The following is a 6032-nucleotide window of genomic DNA, read 5'->3' as shown; positions in this document are numbered from 1 at the left end:
GTGGACTGTTCATATTGCTTCCAGTCTATTCTGTTCTTTGTTATAAACAATTTAACTATATCATTCCTGTTCCATTGTTTTGCTGGGAAGAATGTGTGTAAGGACCTGCCTCAGCTATCTTCTCAGGAAAGCATGACTCTTGAAACAACTGGCATTTCAAAAGGAACTTTTACTGAGAGAAAGTGATTGCAGAGAAGTCAGGCGGAGTCCGAAGGTTCCCCTGTGAAGAGTTAAGCTAATTTCCCTGTTCAACCCTCACCCAGTGCCCCATATCCGCCAGTATAGCCAGTGTGATGCCGCAAAGGTGCTATGACAACTCCGAGGCAGGATGGTGATAACAGGTCATCCTCGGGATGCCATGGCCTTGGATAACAGGCTGGAACTGGTTGAGAGAAAGAGTCTGTCCAGATGGCCCATTCCTCCTCCTTAATTTCCAAGCAGTTACAGCAAAAGCAAAAGTATGCAAAGCCTTCAACCCACGAACCTCCGCCGTCTCCTTCAGAACTAGCATTCTGAAGGGACCTGATAGTGTGTTTGTTAGCAAAAATATAATGCATGATAGTAGAGCATCATTTGGTAACTCCAAGTTGCCATACTAATATTTTTAGTCATATCCCCTTCTTGCTCTTTCTAGTTTCCTCCTCCAACAGAAATAAGAATCGATCTGTTGTGTCTGCGCCCCCCCGAGCTGGGCCCCCTGCCAGAAAGTGACTTGGAAAGTGAGAGGGAAGGGCCATCAGGACTTACCTCGGGAGCACCGGCTTCCCTGGCTCAGCTCCAGGAGCCAGAGGCAGGCCAGGTGGAGGAGATAACGAGGCCTCCGTCCCTTGACTCTTTCCCCCCCCCCCCAGGCCATGCCTCCAGACCCAGCTGATGGCAATCAGGCCTGGCTGGACCCTAGGTTTCGTAGGCAGGAGAGGCGGGAACAACAGAAGCAGGGGTGGGGCAGGCCTAGGAAGTTCTGAATCATGGAGCCACACCCCACAGGATATAAAAGCAGCAAGGGGTGCTATGCCTCTTTGTAGGAGGCAAATCAACTGCTTGACTAGAACTGAAGTACTGTTTGTTGACTCATTGGCATCAAGGGAGATAACAGAGACACTTGGCAGACGCTTGTTAGTTTGCTGCCAGAGCTGATAGTGCCGTCTAATTAAGTCACCGCTCGGACGGAGGTGAGGGGGACAGAACACGATCCCTTGGAAGGTTGAAAATGTTATATTAGGCCTACGTATTACTAAACTGCCTACGTTTTGCTTTTAAGGTTATATGTACAAACTATAAGTGGATCAATGTAAATGCAAAAATTCTTTTCACTGCGGGGTTTTAAACAAACTCCTTTAAACAAAGTGTAAAAATCAAGGTCCCAGGGCTAGATTCAAAAGTCTTAAATGAAGCCTTCAGGAGGAAAAAATCCAAATTGTTAACACATTTGTAATTCTTAAACTGAGACAAAGGAAAAGTAGGAACTATGTTACAATGATCTTAGTAACTGTCCCTGTCCCCAGCATTTTAGTGAATGCTACAAATATGCCATTGAAAAGTCCAAATTTGGTGGTCTGCACAAAAGTGGTCGAGTATCTCTGCCTAAATAATAAGGATCAAATGCACTAAGGTTGGTCTAGTCCACTTGACAGCCCTGTCCAGAAGATACACAACCAATTTGGCAGAAAAATTAAAGTAAAAAGCCATTAGAATATTTGCTGGATTGGCTCAGGGGAAGCAGAAGCTGTTCTTTATAAACAGATAAAGGTCCCCAGATTAGGAAATATATTAAGTTGAACCTTTGTACTTTGTTGAAGTGGAACTACACAGAGATTGTATGTTTGTTTTAGCAAAATGGAATAAAATTGGCATTTACAGTATTTTGGAGTTTTATAATAGAACAAAGCATATGGGCTTTACTGATGATAACCCACGTTTAAGCCACACATCTTATACCTCCTTCTCCCATAGATTACCTTAAAAACTCCCGCGTTTCACTAAATTTATTTTTCCTTCAGAACAATGAAATGTATGAAAGCAACCATATTGCCCAATTTTCATTACAGTTGTTCCAGGGACATATAATTCTGTATCTTAATAAGTTTTTGTTTAAAAATTGGGAAATTTTCAAATGTTTCTGTAACCAGCTAAAGGTCTTTTTACCCCAGCTTTTTTATCTTGATTTCCTTGCAGGCATTTAAAACATACTTTCAAATCAATAACAAAATGGTTATAGAAAAGAGATGAGGTTTTGGAATGTTTTTTCCTATAAAGAGCAGGAAGATCTGGCTTTTCCCCCTCTATGTGGGGCTAGGAAAGAAATTGAGCCTTCATTGTTGATATATATTGCCTTCAGCAGCCACTTCTTGCTCAGCTGGTTTTGATATATAAATAAATTACTCCTCACCCCTATGGGTGGTATGTGTCTTCTTCAATCTTGAGTTCTCTGTTAGATGCCTGGGAGTTTGAAGGTTGTGCACAATATCTTAGCTGTTCCCAGCTCTGCACTCTTCTGGACAGAGAACTCTGATGTCTTTTGGAACCATTCTCCCAGCTTAGAAGTTGTAGCCCCAGGTGCTCCTACCACCATTGGGATCACTTTGGCCTTTACTTTCCACATCCTCTCTCTCTAGTTCCTCCTCCAGGCCCTGGTACTTCTCCAGCTTCTCATACTCCTCCTTCCTGATGTTGCTGTTGCTTGGTACCACTACATTTATCACTACCATTGTTGGTGATAAATAATGTAGTCTATTACCACAATATCTGGTTGACTGGACAGTACCTCCTATCCATATGGATGAGGAAATCCCATAGGATCTTAGCCCTCTTATTCTTCATAATCTTCTGTGGAATCTTCCATCTGGACATGGGAGACTAACCCATGCACTGTGCATATGGTTTTGTACACAATGCCAGCCATTTAGTTGTGCAGTTCAGAATATGCTGTTCCTGCCTGCACCTTACATCCTGCCACTTTGTGTTGGACTGTTTCTGAGGGCTTTCTGCAGTCTGCGCCTTGGGTCTTATCTAGTGTGATAGTTCTGTTTTTATGGATCTGGTACTTTGTGCCTGTTCTTATGCTGCTATAATCAGTGCCTCAGTCCTGTCTTTTAGTCCAGCCATTCCTAAGCTCTGGTCTGGTAGGATTTCACTATGTCACCCACCTCAGCTATCTGTCAATGGTTTGGTACATCCCATGCAGGATTTGGTCTTGCCATGGCACTTTATTTTTATTTTTTATTTTTTTATTTTTGTCGCACAGTATATATAAGCATAAGCATGAAACAACTATACAATACATAAGCATATATATGAGTATGAGTATGTAATAACTATATTAATTGGATATAACGAAGGAAAACAATAGGACAGGAACGGTAGGCACGTTTGTGCTCTTATGCATGCCCCTTATCAAATCAAATCAAGCACTTCCTCTGCTTGATTTTTCTGCCATGTTTGCTGTTGCCTTGTGCATTCTCACTGCAGCTCATAATTGGGTGCCATCATATTACTTCTATTTTTTTTAAAGATACCAAATTTATCTGGCATTGGAAGAGTGAGGAAATTAAAAGTATTGTCACAAATTTTGCATCCATTATATTCACTGCTTATTTTGAATCTGTAAATAACTACACATAAATAAGTATACATTTGCAAAAAGTTTTTCAGTTAAACCATGTATCCTATTCTGAGGTGATATCAATTACATAGGGAATCAGTTGAAACATACTATTTGATTTGGCATGCAATTACGTATACGAAGAGCTTATTCTACTCCTTACCCAATAATTTGACTTTGGCTGTATATGACTTTGGCTGTATATGACATCGTATGACATCTGCGGCTAGAAACTTTTTTTTTTCTGCTTCCAGTACTGACGGCATCAATTTTGGACGGCCTCGGATCTAGTCATGGTCAACATTGGTGGGCAAAAACTTTTGCTGCATTTATCATGGACGGCATTAATCGGCGGAATCCATCAGCCGAATTTTCCATCTTATTGTTGCCCCTACCGGCCATTTTGGCCTTGGTTCGTGACTGTCCTGGCTTTATCCGTAGGCCGCGATAACATCTAGCGACCAGGGAACCCCTTTTTCTCCTGCTGTTATTTATAATTTTCTGCATGAAATATTCGCCTGCTGAACTTCTTTGACTGCGAGGTTCCCCCGCCTCGCAGGAATGGCCCTCCGGGTTATCGAGGGCCTGCCTTAATGAGGGGTCTTGGGACCCAGAGAGGTGGCATGCGATGAAGAAGAATCTTTGGGGATTTGTAAATAGATTTTTTAAAAAGGGTCTTTTAAAGGGGGGAGGGAAGAGACGGGTGGGGGAAAAAACCCGTCGGGGAGGGTATGTCCAGTCCTGGGGTCCGTTCACGGCGTTTTTACATCTGGTCCGAGGGAGGGGGGAGGGGCACATTCCAGGTGTTGAGGGCGGTTCCATCTGTACGGTAAATGGGAGGGGCAGATATGGTGGAAGCAGGGGGCCGTATCATTTCCTGGGAGCACGTGCTCGCTGTTTTAAAGCGATCACGTGCTCCGGCCCCTTAGTCCTTACCCGTTCCCCGGAAGGTCAGGATCCTCAGAGCTTGGGCCTCCGGTTGATGTTGTGCAATGCCCGGTCCGTGGTCAATAAGGCCCCCCTGATTTTTGATCTTATTCAGGGGGAGTCCGCGGACTTTATGGGCATTACGGAGACCTGGTTGGGCACAAAAGGGGGTGTGCCCCTGGTTGAACTGTGCCCTCCGGGTTTCTGAGCATTCCATCAACCGAGGGCCCAGGGTAGGGGTGGAGGGGTGGCGGTTGTGATGAGGGAAGGTCTGGAGCCGAGAGAGTCCACTGTGCCTCAGATAGCCGGCTGTGAATCCCTCCTTGTGAAGTGGGGCCATAAGAATCAGATGGGTCTGTTGATCACGTACCTGGCTCCTTGCTGCGTGACTACAGCCCTGCCTGAGCTACTGGAGATGCTTGCCGGGGTGGTGGTTGAGATTCCCAGACTTTTGGTCATGGGTGATTTCAACCTGCCATCGGCCGGCTTGTCATCGATGGTGGTCCAGGAGTTCCAGGCTTCCATGACGGCCTTGGACCTGATTCAAGTAACTGATGGCCCTACACACATGGGAGGGTCCACACTGGACTTGATTTATATCTCTGGACAGTGGTTTAATGATCTGGTATTAGGGGATTTAGTGACGGTACCTGTGTCATGGTCAGATCATTTTCTCCTCCGCCTAGACTTTCAGACCGCCGCTCACCACCGCAGGGAGACGCAACCAATGCGTTGGTTCCGTCCCAGGCGCCTGATGGACCCCGAGCGGTTCCTGACGGAGCTTGGGCCGTTTCTGAGGATCTGGCCCACGGCACGACTGAAGAACTAGTTGCGGCCTGGGAACAGGCCGCGGCTGGGGCTTTGGACTGTGTCGTGCCTTTGCGGCCTCTGACCCGGCGTAGATCTCAATTGGCTCCTTGGTTTTCTGAGGAGCTGAGAGAGATGAAACGCCAGAGAAGACGCCTAGAGAGTACCTGGAGGTCCAGCCGTTCCGAGGCTGATCGGACACTAGTTAGGTCTTTTTCAAAGACCTACCTAGTGGCACTGAGGGTGGCGAAGCGTTCCTACGTTTCCACCCTCATTGCGTCGGCAGATAACCGCCCGGCCGCCCCGTTTCGGGTGACCCGTTCCCTCCTACATCAGGGGGGGCGGGATGACCCCTTGCAGGGACGTGCCGAGGAATTTAGTGGTTATCTATATGATAAAATCGCTCAGCTTCGGGATAGTCTGGACCAAAATTGTGATGATCCGGGTGAGATGACTGAGATGCGTCTTGTTGATGTTGTTTGGGATGAGTTTGATTCTGTGGCTCTTGAGGACGTGGATAGGTTACTGGGGAGGTTACATGCCACTACATGTTTACTGGACCCGTGTCCCTCCTGGTTGGTGCTGGCCACTCAGGAGGTGACACGAGGCTGGCTCCGGGGAATTATAAATGCTTCTTTGTTGGAAGGGGTCTTTCCCGTCGCCTTGAAAGAGGCGGTGGTGAGACCCCTCCTCAAGA

The sequence above is a fragment of the Ahaetulla prasina genome, chromosome 2 (genome assembly GCF_028640845.1).
Source record: "Ahaetulla prasina isolate Xishuangbanna chromosome 2, ASM2864084v1, whole genome shotgun sequence".
In the NCBI taxonomy this organism is placed as follows: Eukaryota; Metazoa; Chordata; class Lepidosauria; order Squamata; family Colubridae; genus Ahaetulla; species Ahaetulla prasina.
Note: the sequence above shows the minus strand (reverse complement) of the source record.